The 15,487-nt window shown below is 54.2% G+C and overlaps 1 long non-coding RNA gene across 24 annotated transcripts in view; it reads right to left on the bottom strand.

Annotated features, from left to right (window-relative positions):
* Positions 1–15,487, bottom strand: part of LOC111095807 — a 167,399-nt gene that overhangs the window by 54,194 nt on the left and 97,718 nt on the right. For 19 of the 24 annotated variants that reach the window (XR_005359173.1, XR_005359163.1, XR_005359160.1 and 16 more), the window contains 3 exons: positions 15,221–15,327; positions 2,688–3,296; positions 1,118–1,420 (listed from right to left, as the gene is read on the bottom strand). This is a non-coding gene — a long non-coding RNA (uncharacterized LOC111095807). The remainder of the gene's footprint in view (positions 1–1,117; positions 1,421–2,687; positions 3,297–15,220; positions 15,328–15,487) is intronic. The other 5 variants (XR_005359174.1, XR_005359161.1, XR_005359183.1 and 2 more) reach the window with 3 other exon arrangements.

A 15,487-nucleotide genomic window follows, 5' to 3' on the forward strand; every position in this document is an offset into this window, starting at 1 on the left:
ACGCCCTCGACCATGAGGCCACATTGAGATAAAAGTCAGCGCGACAGCCTGCCCAAGGGCCAACTGTGTGTCAATGCTTCCATCCCGGCTACACGCTCTCCAGGGCAGGACTGCAACATATCCCTTTGTGACCACCCAGCACCCACCCCAGTACTGCCACACCCATACTCACTCACACACACACTCACACTTGCTTGATTTTGTGTCTCAAGGGTCCATAACCCTCCAAGCGGCCCTCCACGGACCTCAGGTTGAGAGCCCCAGGCTGGGATCCTGGTTTAGGGCCCCTCCAGATGGGAAGTTCAGCCCCCACAGTCCTGAGTGCCTCCTTGCCAGCCTGGAGAGCCCTGAGCCAATGAAGCAAGAAGGACTACAAGCTGGCTGCGAGGTGCACCAGTGCTCCTGATCACCGGCACCACTTTGTTCCTTCAAATAGTCTTTCGTTCAACTGCTGAGGCAGGGGAAAGGGGGGCGGGTGGCAGGTAGATGGAAAAAAATGAAAAATGACTAAGATGGCCTGGTCTAAAAGGGGAAGAAAAATGAGCACTTCCTATGTGACCAGATCTATGCCTGGCCCCACACAACCTTCATCTCCCATCCTGGCGACAAATTTGTTACCCAGAAAATACGCTAACAGGTCTGCTGTGCCAGCTGCAGAGCCACACACCCTCCCAGGGCTTATGTACTTCCGCCCTTCAGAATGCTGAGGCCAGATGCTCGCTCTGGGCTCGGCCCTCTGATTCCTCTACCCCTCCAGCTCACTGGCTCCGAGACGCTTCTGGGTCAGGCCTGACTCTGCCAACCACGCCACTGGCACAGGGGCAGGTAAGGGGCCTGAGATGCAGCAGGGGCAACCGTGCTGCTGCCCTGGGCTAGACCAGCATGCCCAGCCTTCAGGGTCCTAGAGCCCCCAGGAAACGGGAAGGAGGGAGTGGGGAGCTGGCAAGCGAAGCCAGGATAAAATATTGATGCCCGTGTCCTGGTAAAGCGAAGAACGCTGCGTGTCCATGAATAAAAGATGGGTCGGAGGAGCAGGCTGGGCAGCAGATTAATTAATCTAAGTGAGTGCTCCGCTTTGTGTCATGGGAGAGTGGGGCGGTGGAGTAAACAGACTCACCTCCCGCCGCTGCCCCAGAGGGTCCGGCGAGCTCCTCTGTGCCAGGCAGGCAGCTGGGCAGGGCAGCAGCTCCAGGCCCAGGCTGGCAGGGAGAGGGGCAGTGGCAGCCGGCGCTCCAGGCCCAGGGCAGCCTCTGTGCCCACGTGGAGGGCAGCCTCCCCAGCAGGAGGGAACCACGGAGCCCAGATGCTCTGGGAAGAGAGCTGTGACAGGTGCAGGGGCCTGGAGGTCAGCGAGGGGACAGCAGGGCTCCTGGCTCCTTCCCTGGTGCTTCCACTGTTGCCTCAGGGACACCGCCAGCACCTGGATAAGGGAGGGGGAAGGTAGGAAGAAGGTCGGTGGCGGCAAGTCCATGGTCTGGCATAGAAAGCCGGGTACAGGCTGGACTTGGCCGTTGGCAGGGATGGAGGACCGCAGGTTCTGAGACAGGAGGAAGGGCTGGATGCGGGTGTAACTATTTCTGCCCTCCGAAATGCTAACCCCAGGGTACAAAGGCTTCCTGCCTTGGGTATGTGTTGGGGAAGGGGAGGGCCCACAAGATTCTTAGATGCAGCCGTGGAGGTCTCCCCAGGAGACAGTGCTCAGGACCCCTGCTTTCATCCATCCTCCACTCTACAGGGCGGCTTTCACCGGCTCTTAATAGTTTTGTTTTCTAAAGGTTACACAGGACTTTGTGGGATGGACATGCCCCTGGTCACACTCCCTGCAAGAGGGCAACAGCTCCAGCATCTGAGGTATCATAATGGATACCCTCCCCCAAGGGAGGAGCTCCCCATCCTCATGGTGACTCCTTCCCCGCCTCCCCCACCACCTCCACCAAGCCTCAGTGGGACCAGGCTGCCCTTTGCTCAGGACATCATCCTGCTGTGCTCTGTGTCTGTCCACAGCAGCCCCATCCTTAGAACCGTAGGTTAGGGCTACGTCCAACTCCAGGTGGCCTCAGCTGACACCAGCCACAGCCCTGGGCAGGCAGCAGGACACCTCCAGCCTGACCCATGGAAACTAGAAACTGGTCCCTGACCTGGCCATGGGGAGAAGACGTAAAGGTGGGAGGGCAGACATCATCACAGGCTGGTTCCCTCCAAAGCCAGGGTCACAGCCATGGCCTCCGTCTGCCTGCCACCCCCTCCCCGCCACCCCCAAGCCTTCAATGGCCTCACCAGACTACAACAGCCTCAGTTCCTCAGCATTTCTGGTCTGTCCTGCTCACTGGGCAATGCATTGTGAAGAGCCTGCTGACATCTCTTGTGCTCCATCTCATATTTGTTATTTAACTTTTTTACACATAGTCCTGTCTCTTCCACTAATACTTAGCTCCTTGAATGTTGGAGCAAATTATTTTTTTGGTCCCATGACCTATACAGCCCAAGGTATACGGGAGGCACACTGCACAGCTGTTAGAATAAGTGAATGAACAATGAATGGCCGAGCCACCTGCCCTCTCTCTCCTAGGCTGATTTCGGGGCTGGGTCAGTCCCCCACTACCTGCCTTCAAGGTGGGAACAGTGCTTACTGAGAGCACCAGTCTGCCTCAGCCCAGAACCAGACAGGTGTGTGACAAGCATCTAACCTGCAGACACGTCTCTCCCGTTGGACAGGTGACAAACAGGTTCAGCACTTGGCCAAGATCACCCAGCTGGCAAATGGCAGAGCCAGGATCGGGTCCTGATCTGAGTCCAGGGTCCTTGCTCACACCTCTACATGTCGTTGGTGAGAAGCAGCAGGAAGGCAGGGCTAGGAAGCCTTAGCTTGCCTCACCTCCCAAGGAGAAAAAGAAGGGCTCTCTGACTGCAGACAATGGTCAGGGCTGGACAGACCCTGGTGCACAAGGGTGCCTGGGAACAGTGGGACAGGTCCCATGGGTGAGAGCAGGGAGCAGGCAGGTGGTGGAAGCCCTCCCCTCTGCCAGGGCTCTGAAAGATTCCCCGGGGTCTCGCCAAATCCACCCGGTTGCCAGTGGCCATAAAGCTGGCTGCCTGGCCCCTACACCTCACCGTCGCCTGGGCCTAGAGCTGGAAGGGGAAGGCAGATTGGGCAACTTCTTCAGCCCAGAAATAATGACAGGGCCTCTGGAATCCCTCCAGAAACAGGCACCAGACTGGCCTGGAAGCACATACTGTGTCATACACACTTTTCGACAGTCGACCTCCGAAGCAGGGGCGTCTAGAACAGTGCATTTCTGGAAAAAAAAAAAAAAAAAAAGTGGCTAAGGAGCCTGCCATTTCTGTGGTCACAGTGCCACCTGTTAGCTGCACATGGCATAGCAGGGAGGGGCCGTCCTTCAGTGTCTGCAAGAACTTCCAGACCATTGGCATCCAGTCATCCATTGGACAAAGGCTTATTCAGCACCTACTGTGTGACGGGCATTATTTCAGAGGCTGCGTATACAGCAGTGAACAAAACAGACGAAAAGCCCTGCCTTTACGGTGCTCACAGTCTAGAAGGGAAACAAATAATTCATAAGGCCAACACATACAGCATACAGTATGTGACCCGGGGAAGCTTGGGGGGGCGGGTAGAAATCAGGAAGCAGGTGGGGAGTGCCCCTGGGGGTTGTGACTATAGGGAGAGTGGTCAGACATGATCTCAGAGACTAGTCTGGGAGGAGATGAGGAGAGAGCCCTGTGGGTTTCTGGGCAGGAACATTCTAGACAGAAGAAACAACACGTGCCTGTTGTGTCTGAAGAACAGAAAAGGACCAGGGAGGATTAAAGGAGGGGGCCAGGACAGTGGTAGGAGGCGGGACCAGAGCCTGTAGGACCTCAGAGGCCACTTGCAGGGACTTTGATCCTGCAAAATGGGGCTTCACTGCAGCGTTCTGAGCAGAAGACTGGCATAATGCAACTTGCATTTTAAAAAGATCTTCTGGAGGCTCCTGGAGGTGGGGCGACTCAATTGGTTAAGCCTCCAACTGCTGATTCTGGCTCAGGTCATGATCCCAGGGTCGTGAGATGGAGCCCCACATCAGGCCCTGTACTCAGCAGGGAGTCTGCTTGAGATTTTCTCTCTCTCCCTCTCCCCCTCCTCCTGTGCTCTAGCTCTCTCTCCTCCTCCTCCTCCTTCTCCTCCTCCTCCTCCTCCCTCTCTCCCTCCCTCAAATAAATAAACAAAACTTTAAAAGGATCTCTCTGGGTGAGCAACCATGGGTGGAAACAAGGACACCGTGAAGAGGCCTCTATAAGCCCCAAGCGGGAGATGGTGGCAGCTTGGTCCCCAGGGGGAGCATGAGGCAATGGGTGGGGAGGAGCGGCAAGAATTGCTGGGATGTGAGAAAAAGAGGAGGCAAGGTTGATCCAAGGGTCTGACCTAAACCACAGAGAGACCAGTGCTGTCCTTACTGAGACTTGGAATTGGTGGACTTGGTGGGAGGAACCGGGAGTTCAGTACTTGCCAGGTCAGAGCTGCCTATTAACAGGGGGTGGGATGAAGGGGTTTGGAGCTGGGTGGGGGCAGGGGGGCTGCCTAGAGCTGTAATCTGAAAGTCATCAGCATTTGGGTGACATTTAAAGCCATAAGACTGGATGAGATCCAGGTGGGTTGAAAGAAAAGGGAAGGGACCAGGGACAGAGCCAGGGAGCGCTCATCTTCTCAGAATCATCGGGAAGTGCTGCAGAAAAGCACAAGAGAGTGAGGAGGGGGAAGAGGAGGGAGGAGGCCGAGGCAGCGAAGGGGGTAGGGGGTCCTCCGGGAAGGCTGGTGTACCAGAACCCACATCAAGAAAGAGGATGGAGTGAGCCACCATGTCAAAAGCTGCTGATCATCAAGTCAGGGCTGAGGACAGTCTACTGGCTTCTGTAACGCAGAGAGCAACAGTGACCCTGAGAGGAATGGTTCTGGTGACAGGGTGGGGACAAAAGCCTCTAGGAGGAAGTACAAGCAGGAATGAAAGGAGAGAAACCGGGAACAAGCTGAGACAATCTTTTGGTGGTGTTTTGTTTTGTTTTGTTTTGTTTTGTTTTTTATAAAAGGGAGGCAAGAGATGAAAATGTAGCTGGAGGGGCAACTGGGTGGCTTAGTGGGTGGTCGGTTATGTGTCTGCCTTCAGCTCAGGTCATGATCCTGGGGTCCTGGGATAGAGCCCCGCAACAGGCTCCCTGCCCAACAGGGAGCCTGCTTCTCCCTCTCCCTCTCCCTCTGTCCTCTGCTCATGTGCACTGTCTCCCAAATAAATAAATAAATAAAATATTTAAATTCTTTTAAAGGTAGCTGGAGAAGAGATGGGGTCAAGAGGTTTGGTTGGGTTTTTCAAGGATTTATGTTTCAGAGAAAGGGAGAAAGAGGGCACAAGCCGGGGGAGTAGCAGAGGGAGAGGGAGAAGCAGACTCCACACTGAGCAGGGAGCTCAATCTGGGCTCCATCCCAGGACCCTGAGATCATGACCTGAGCCAAAGGCAGATGCTAAACCAACTGAGCCACCCTGAGTTTTTTTTTTAAGGTGAGAAAAATAAGAATTTGCTTGACAGCGACGGGCGTAACTGGGGAGAAAGGGGAAAAGCTATGGGAAGAGAGATAGGGATGAGTCACGAGAGCACTGTCCTCGAGCAGGTGAAAAGGAATGAGATCCAGTTGTTCATGCCAATGAGATAGCACTTCGCATCTGCCTCCCCTCCCCTGCCCCACAATGGCTAGAATCAAAAACACAGTAACACGTGTGGGTGAGGACCTGGAGAAATCGAACCCCTTGTATGCTGCTGGGGGGCATATAAAATGGTGCAGTCGTGGATCCCTGGGTGGCTCAGCAGTTTAGCGCCTGCCTTTGGCCCAGGGCGCGATCCTGGAGTCCTGGGATCGAGTCCCACGTCGGGCTCCCTGCATGGAGCCTGCTTCTCCCTCCTCCTGTGTCTCTGCCTCTCTCTCTCTCTCTCTATGTCTATCATAAATAAATAAAATAAATAAATCTTTTTTTTTTTAAAGGCAAGCCTTTAAAAATAAAAAAAAAAAATGGTGCAGCCACTTTGGAAAGCAGTTGGGTGGTTTCCTTAGGAAGTTAAACACGGAGTTAGCATACGCCTGGCAATTCCAACTCCCAGGTATACCCAAGAGAGAGAAAGACATATGGCCACACGAAAAGGTGTACACAGATGTTCATAGCAACACTGTTCACGCCAAAAAGTGGTAACCCAACCGTCCATCACCTAACAAGGGGACAGACAAAACACCGTCTTATCCACACCATGGAACAGCATTTGCTCAGAAAAAGGAAAGAAGTACCAGTACAGGGCTACGGCAGGGAGGCACCTCGGCAACGTGATGCTCAGTGAAAGAAGCCAAATACAAAAGGCTACATCTTGTATGACTGTTTATGTGAAATGTCCAGAGCAGGTGACTTCGCAGAGACCAGGCTTCCCCACGCAGACAGTAGATTGGTGTTTGCCACGGGCTGTGGAGACGGAGAGCGGGGAGTGGCTGCTATTGCACTTGGGATGTTCTGGAATTAGGTAGGGGTGATGGTTACAGGACTCTGTGACTACGCTACAAACTGCTGAATTGCACATTTTAAAAGGGTGGATTTTATGCTTTGTAATTATATCTCGGTAATAATTTTTTTCTTTAAAGATCTGGTTGTGTAGATGAGAAGGGCTGCCCTAGCCCAGGAAAGAGATAGGAGACGCTGGCACTGATGCAGGCGGGCAGGTGGGCAGGTGCAGGCAATCATGAACATTCTCTCCTGGTGGCTTCTCTTCTCTCAGAGACCTGGGAAATGAGGTCATTAGCCAAGAGTGAAGAGGGAGGCTCCAGCAAGAGTGAAGGTACAGAACGATTGTAGAAGAGAGAGAAAGAGAGAGAGAGAGGAAATGAATGGACTGGGAACATTTAGTAAGAGAGTGGGGCAGCGCTGAGGCCTCCCGTGAGGGAGGCAGAGGGCAGTAAGTGTGCTAGGTTCCCCCAGCCTTGAGACAGCATGGGGACGTGGGTTACAGGCACCGAGCTCCCCACACGACAGGGCTCTGGTCCCTGAACAGGCAGGTACACACATGGGTGTTTGCAAGAGGAAACCCTAAAGATGCCCACTTGTTCACCCTGGTGATTTTAAATGCACATTCCCTTCCACTCTGCAATTCCTCTTAGGGAATTTAGCCTCAGAAAAACTTGCAGGCAGACACAAGATGTATGTACATGGATGTTTCAGGCAGCACTATTAGTAATAGCAAAAAATTGGAAACCACCAGAATGTCCATTACGGGAGAAATGGTGAAATAAATCCTGGTTAGCTACGCTGTGAAGTCTTAGCCGCAGTAAAGACAACGGAGGAGCCCATATGTGTGACATGGCAGGATTTCTAAGATGCTTCGTGAAGTGGGAAAAGTCAGGCTGCAGAATAATGTGTGACATTAGGTAACCGTCTTCCCTTTTTTGTTGTTGTAAACAAAAAGGGTATTTATGTGAGCATATTTACATTATTATCAAACATAAAAGGTCTAGAAAGGATGCGGGGTATATTGTTAGTGGTGCTTAATCTTGAGGAGTAGGTTTTGGAAAAGGAGTTGAGGGCGGTTAAGGGGTTGAAAGTGTTTTAGAGAGGGACTTTCATTGCTTATTTTATATGTTTCTTAAAACTTATAGCATGGAGGGATCCCTGGGTGGCGCAGCGGTTTAGTGCCTGCCTTTGGCCCAGGGCGCGATCCTGGAGACCTGGGATCGAATCCCACGTCGGGCTCCTGGTGCATGGAGCCTGCTTCTCCCTCTGCCTATGTCTCTGCCTCTCTCTCTCTCTCTCTCTGTGTGACTATCATAAATAAATTTAAAAAAAAAAAAAACTTATAGCATGGAGCATAGATGCTTTTGTAACTTCAAAAGAATCACTGGGGCTCCCCATCCCATTCGCAGGCCCATTCTTCCCCAGCCCAGGCAGCTCTGTGTCCCCAGAGGCAGTGGCCAATCCTGGCCAGACTATGGCTGGGTCCTGACCAGTTTTCCCTTTGCCCAAGTCTGGGCAGAGGACAGAGAGCAAGCAACTGCCCCCCCCCCACCCTGCCCCAACCTCAGTCTCCTCCACAGCTGTTCCTCTCCAGCCACTTTCCAGGGAGGAAGGTATCTGATCAACGCACCAAACCAAAGGCACCAAAGCCCAGGGAAGCAGCTGCCACAATGATAATGGCAAGCACTTACGTGGCACTTACTGTATATCAGACACTACTCTCAACACTTCATATATGAACTCGTAACAACCCTACAGATTCCGTGCTATGCAATCACTTCATAGCAGATTTTAAAAACACAAACACGGGTCACCTGGGTGGCTCAGTGGTTGAGCATCTGCCTTTGGCCCAGGTTGTGATCCCGGGTCCTGGGATCAAGTTCTACATCGGGCTCCTCGCAGGGAGCCTGCTTCTCCCTCTGCCTGTGTCTCTGCCTCTCTCTCTCTCTCTCTCTCATGAATAAATAAATAAAATATTAAACACACACACAGACACAAACAGGAAGGCTGCTCAAGAGGCTGTCTCCCACCCCAGGTGTCACAGCCCCGAGGTGGGACAACAGGCTGACCTGGGAGAGCTGCCGCCATCCTGGGAATCCACAGCCTAGGCCAGCCTCTTCTTCCTGCCTCACTCCTTCCACTCAGCCCTCCGAAGCTCCAGGTCCTGGGATGTTCTTTTTTTTTTTTTTTTTTTTTTTTTAAAGATTTTATTTATTTCTTCATGAGAGACAGAGAGAGAGAGAGGCAGAGACATAGGCAGAGGGAGAAGCAGGCTCCCCAAGGGGAGCCCAATGCGGGACTGGATCCCAGGACCCCAGGACCACACCCTGAGCTGGAGGCAGATGCTCAACCACTGAGCCACCCAGGCCTTCCACTGGGACATTCTGATACAGCCACGTGTCCTCGTCCAGGGCAAGCCTAAGGCTTCCCCAACCCAGATCCCAGGACCCACCAGTGCCTGGCACGTGGCTGGTGACACCTGGTGCACAGGGAGTGCTCAACATGCATTTGCTGAATTAATTGCTCTGTTCTCCCACCCCCACCCCCACAGTGTCCCCCTGGGCCTTGGTCTCCTCATCTAGAAAATGAGCGGGTGGCATGTGACCACCACCTCAGGACCAACATCAAGGTGCTGCTAAGAGAAGCCAGCGCTTATTCCAACAGGGAGACTCTCAAACAGTGGGACTTGAGGGTGGGAAGGCAGGAGAGCTTACGTGATGCCTTCCCTCCTGGGCATGGAGGCCGACTGGGAACGCTCCACCTACCCACGAGCATAGACGGGTACTTCACCTGACATTCTCCACCCCACAAGGCTCAAATCTCCTCCAGGAGACAATTTCCTTGCACAGACACAGGCACTGTTCTATGGGCTCTGCAGCCCCTGCCTGGCTGGGTGTCAGGGAGACCACAGAAACTGCTCCTGACCCCTGGTCGAAAATCTTGGCACCCAGGTGGCCACCACAGGTGAAGGAGAGCACACAGCCATACGGGTGGCAAGTGGTGACTCCCTGGGCCACAGCTGGCCAGGTGAGCCTGCCTGTGATTCAGACATAGGAGGGGGGTAGGCGTGCAAAGCTGTGTCTCCCAAAGTCTCCATGGGCTGTGCCAGCCAGAGGAAGCACTCCTACAGTCCTTGTTTACCTAGTCTGGAAAGTTCCAGGACAGCCTGGGGGGAACACAGGAGGAGGGGAGCTTACCCTATGTGCTAGGCACTTCCACACATGGGTTCACAGATGCCCCACACGGTATTGGCACCCCACTCCTCACAGACAAGGTTGCTGAGGCCCAGAGAAGCCGGGGACAGGACCATGTCCCCAGCTGGGACCTGAACTCCCCTCCCCAGGGCCAAAACCCATGCCTCTCCACAGAGTTCTCTCAGCTATTGGTGAATGAGGGATTTGGAGCTGGGACTCAGAGGGCACCCTGGCCCTGTCCTGCCCCGCCGTGGGCTTCCAGCCTCAGTGCCGGAGCCAGCCTTCAATTTGGAGGCAGTAGCCTCAGGCGTGTCCAAGGGGCCCTGGGCTAGAGTCCACCACTGGGTTCACTGTCGGTTCCAGAGCTCCCACCCATCATGTGCCCCCCAACCCTGCATAGCCCCCCTCAGTTATAAATGGTCCACTCACTTCTCAACAGAGCTTCCTAGCAAAGCAAGAAGCTAACCCCAACCCTCAGAGTCACACGGCCAGACAACGGCAGGCTTCAGCCTTCACAGGAGGTCCAGCTCCCTGGACCTACCAGCTGGCTGGACCCATTTTGGGACCCATCAAAAAATAAGGGGGGTGGGCCCCTTGCCCTCATATGCACCAGAGGTCACCCTTCAAGTATTTCCTTTACCCTTCCCTGGGATATATTCTGGAGCTCCAAGTTTTGAGTGCTGGCCCCAACCCCCTCCCTACCTGGGGAAGTCCCTGGTCCTGGCACAAGTCCAGGCTCCCAGCAGACCCACAACCCACGCATGAACCTCAGGAAAGCTGTCCCTCTGGCCTGCTTCATGCCGCACAGCCACCTTAAGACACAGCCACACCCCCAGAAAGGGCTCAAACTCTAAGTGCCCCTGGTCCTCACCCTCCCCACTCCACCCCTCCTCCACAGTCCTGGGCTGCCCACAGGTAGTTCCACCCCCTCCCCAGGCTGCCAGCCCAGAGGAGCCAACAGACAGAGGATGAACTGACAGCCCTGCCCCCACCACCTCCCGGGGCCTGTTTCTGGGCCAGAGGCCAGACAGGAGATTTTCCTGGAACATCTAGGGCACAGAGATGCTGAGAAACCAGGGGGTGGGGGGAAGAGCCTAAAAGGAACAGCCAGAACAAGTGGGGGTTGGGAGAAGCTGCTACCTGGCATGTGGGCCGGCCACATCCCCCTCCTCCCCAGTGTTCCTGGCAAGTGTCTATGCACAGTAAAACTCCCACCACCCTCCCCAGAAAGACACCAAATTCCAAGGCCTGACTCAGTTCTGCCCCCTGGGAGCTCTGTGCCTGCTGCAGGCTGGCAAGGGCTCCTCCAATTCCTGCTGCATCCCTGGGGCCTCAGACTGCTGGCTGGCTCTTCACTCAGATGCGAGTGCCGATCCTCACCCTGTCCTGTCTCCTGGAGGCCAGTCCCAAGCTCGTCAGACGAAATGACAAGTATCCAGCGAGCACTTAAAGGCACTGGGGGTAGGGGGTAGTATTTGAGTGTGAGTGTGTGTATGTGTCTATAAGCATATGCACATGTGAGCATTTGTCATTATGTCTGTAAGAATGAGAGTGGGTCTGCACATTTGTATAGATGTGTGCGTGTGCATGTGTCTGTGTCTGTGTCTGTGTCTGTGGTGGGCCTGACCTCCCTCTCTCCTGCCCAGGGGTTCTCAGGTCCCTTTCACCTGAGAGCAGCCCAAATTAGACAGGACTGTTGCCAGAGCCTTCTAGGGTACTGAGTGGAGAGGAGCTCACTGGGACAGAACAGAGGCCCTCAATGAGCTCCTGCCCCTCCCCCTGCCCCTGCTCTTGCTGGGTCAGATCCCTGCTCTGACCTCAACTATCATGACTGTCCAAGCCAAACTGCTGGTGAGATCTGCCTCAACTCCTCCCTGCCCTGGGCTGGGCTGCACTCTCACCTTGCAGCTGCCCCTGCCCTCTCCCAGGGCTCTCTCCTGGGGCTCAGTTCTGCAAAAGGGTAGCCCCTGAGGACTGGAACCCCTTCCACAGTTCATTCACTGTCAACCAACTTGGCTATTTCCACCTACAGCTCAGCTCGGAGCTCTCCCCAAAACATGAGGCCTCCTAGTCTGGCCTGCGGGCCAACACCCTACATGCAGGAACCTCCAAGTCCCTGGAAAACCACTCACAAGTTCAGGTTTTCAGGCTGAGAGGCACCAATGGCCCTCTGTTTGTTTGCAGAACCTGGAGCAGAGCAACATCTCCACAGACCAACAGCCAGCTCCCCTGGCCAGCTCAGAGGCAGCTCTGCACCCCTCTGTCCCCTGCTCAGGTCCCCGGGACCCCAATGGGCCAAGCCACCATCCATCCATCCATCCATCCATCCATCCATCAATCCAAAAATGTATATTACCTGACAGTGCCAGGCCTTGGGGATCCTGAGGGGGACCCATTATGGTCCTTTTCCCTCTCAGGGTAGGAAAAAATCTCAGAAAAGGAGCAGCTTCCAAAGACTTATTCCAAGACAGTGCTGACGAATGGAACTTTGTCACAACCTAATGTTCTCTATCTGCACTGCCTGACATGTCTATAGCCTCCCAGCCACAGTGGACACTGAGCATTTAAAACGTGGCAAGTGTGGCTAAGGACTGAATTTTTAATTTTACTTAAATGTACTTATTAAAATGTAAATAGTCACATAGAACTAACCACTGGCTGCTGTATTGGACAGCACTATCCTAGGAGCTGTGGGAGCACAGAGAGAGAAGGAGAGGCTTCAGGGAGGAGATATTTGGTGGGACCAGGTGGAACTCCAGAATGTTCTTTCAACAAGTACTTACAGAGAGCCGAGAAGGGCCAAACACTGATGATATAGCAAGAGCTACCCAAGTCAGGGAGGAACTGCCACCGGGTAGTATTAACCAAGTAGAGCGTGCTGCCTCCCAGCCCAGACGAAGGCCCCATCGCAGACAGTGCAAATCAGGGAAGACTTCCTAGAAAAAGTAGTTTCTAAGATGAGGCCTAGGGGAAGACTTCCAAGAAGGGAAAACCAGCTTGTGCAAAGGCCCTGAGGCAGCAGAAAGCCTGGGGAGTATTAAGGAGAATATGAAAGCCTTCACGCAGACAGCAGCCAGAACAGCCCCCACAGCACAGCCCCGCGCTGGTGGCCAGCCAACTCACTCATTCTTCTTCTCAGATGTCCACTGGAATGTACTCAGCCCCAGGCGGCCTCATGAGCATATTTTGGAAAATCCTGTCACAGTCTCCAGCCTGGCCAAAGGCTTCTCTGACCTCCTGCATCCTCTCTGAGGTCACTACTGGGTGGGGCCTGAGCCATTATCCCTCCAGGAGTTCCTGACTCATCATGGAAAAAACTGAAAAGCCCAGTCTTCTCAAGAATCAGTCCAACGCTAGAGGGGGAGGGCAGCTGTGACCCCAGCTCCAGGACACAGGGACAGTGGAGGGCGGCAAGGAGCGAGTCAGAGACAGAAGAGAAGGCGAAACAGAGACCCGGGCAGAAAGTGAGGTGGACACTGAGGGTAAGTCTACAGAGACAGGAGGCGGTGATCACAGACACAAGGACAGACAGCCCAAGCCAGCAGGACAGAGATACACCCACCGGTGAAGCTAGCGTAGGCCAAAAACAAAGGGCCACTCTTAGGTACACACAGCTGGAGGCCGGCTGCCAGGCTGCCAAAGTCAGCCAAGGACTAGGGGCCGACCTGGGCAGAGGTGGGGTGGGGTGCCCCGGCCGCGCTGAGCTCGGGTCACACCCACCGGCTGCACCCGCAGGGCCGGCCGCGAGGGGGCGGCGTTGCCCCAGCCACCACCCACGAGCCCGGAGTCCAGCTCCCCAAAGATGGTCAAAGTCAGACTCCCTCCATCAGAGGCAGCGGACCTGGCACCAGCCTCACTGAGAGGTGTGAGGGACTTGGGGAGGCCCCGGCTGTACCCATTTTACAGACAAGAAAGCTCAAAGAAGGGGCAAGCCGGGTGACTCAGTGGTTTAGCGCCGCCTTCAGCCCAGGGCCGAGATGGAGTCCCACGTCGGGCTCCCTGCATGGAGCCTGCTTCTCCCTCTGCCTGTGTCTCTGCCTCTCTCTCTCTCTCTCTCTCTCTCTCTCTAGGTCTCTCATGAATAAATAAATAAAATTAAAAAAAAAAGAAAGCTCAAAGAAGCGCCTCCTCTGATGATTATTCCGTAGGTGTGGGTATTTCTCAGAGCTCTGTTTCAGGCTTCTCCTCCTCTTTCTGTATATATATTTCTTGAGTAGCTACATCCACTCCCACGACCTGGGCCTAATTCTCAAATTAAGCCTTCTGCTTAGATCTTCCTCATGGGTTCCAGACCAGTCTATCCACCTGCTTCTCCAGGCCCCTTGTATGTCTTCAGGAACCTAACGCTGTATGTGCCCAACCATGACCCCTGATCTCCATGTAGTGAGTGACGTTGGTGCACCCGTAGCACCCCTCAGCCAGCCTCCACCATTCCCAGCCCAGCCAAGCTCTGCAGCCTGACGACTGTGCCCCCACACCCACATGCGAGCACCGCTTTCCAGCCCCGGTCCATCTCCTGGCCAGGCCCCACGGTCCTCCTTCCCCTCCTCCCATTCCGCACTCCCAGCTCCTCTCTGTTGTCACTCCTGTCCAACCACAGCCAGACTGGTCTTTTCAAAACATAAATGGGAGTCGCATCACTCCCCCACCTAAACCCTTCCAGTGGCTTTGTATCGCTCTCGGGACAAAGTTTGAGGCCTTTGCTCTGGTCTGAGCAGCCGTGATAACCAGCCTCCTGCTGCAGGGACATTCAGGGTCAGGCCAGCCCAGTGCCATTCGCTCATCACTTCCTCCAGCCCAGCAGGCTCAGCACCGGACCCCTCCCTGCCCAGAGTGATTACACTCTCCCTCCTTCTGCCCTCCAGCCTTCCTGAAGCTTCCACTGGGGCAGTGTTCTCAGAACCCTGGCAACCTCTCCTTAGCCTCTGGGAGGATTGCAGGTGGAACCATGCCTTTGGCCAAGGGTGAGCTCGGAGAGGTTCAGGACCAGGTCTGTCTGGATCACTGCTGGGTCTCAGGCCCCAGAACTGAGCCTGCACTCAGGTGGGTGCCAAATGAGTATTTGCTGATCCACTTTGGCACCTTCCATGCCTCCTGCGGGAACCCGTCTCTTGGCCACTTCTTCCTACTGAGCTGAACTCCTCTCAGGCTCTTGTAACAACTTCCATCAGGGCAACTCAAAGGTCCTGCGGGAGGGTCAAGCAGCCTCCCCTCTTCCTATGTCCAGCCTTTCGTCTTTCCACACTCCTCTGAATTCACCTCAATGCCCTCACCTGCCCCTCTCAGGTCAAGAGACTTCTCAGGGACCTCTCGGCAGGTGGCCAGGTGCCACCTTTCTTCCTCCAAGACCCCCAGTTCCAAAACCCCCAGTGTCTGCCTAAACCACAATAGTACTGAAGCCTACACATACTATGTTTTCTCCTATACACGTACACTAGGATAAAGTTTATTTATTCCATACAGTAAGAGATTAATAATAATAAACTCAACTATAATATGCGGGAGTAAAAAGTATGCAAATGTGGTCTTTTTCTCTTCAATAGTCTTATTGAGCGTACACACCATCCTGCTGGCCATGATGCGAGATGAGAACACACCTACAAGACGAGATAGAGTGAAGTCAGTGAGGTGTGCACCGGAGGTAGCCTTATACTAGTATCTTGTGACAATACGCAAGAGTTATCACCTGCTACCCCCACAGCTGACGTCAGATAACTGAGTCCCAGGATGAAGGGTGACTACTGAACACTGTTCCTG

The sequence above is a fragment of the Canis lupus genome, chromosome 5, assembly GCF_011100685.1.
Source record: "Canis lupus familiaris isolate Mischka breed German Shepherd chromosome 5, alternate assembly UU_Cfam_GSD_1.0, whole genome shotgun sequence".
Taxonomy (NCBI): Eukaryota; Metazoa; Chordata; class Mammalia; order Carnivora; family Canidae; genus Canis; species Canis lupus.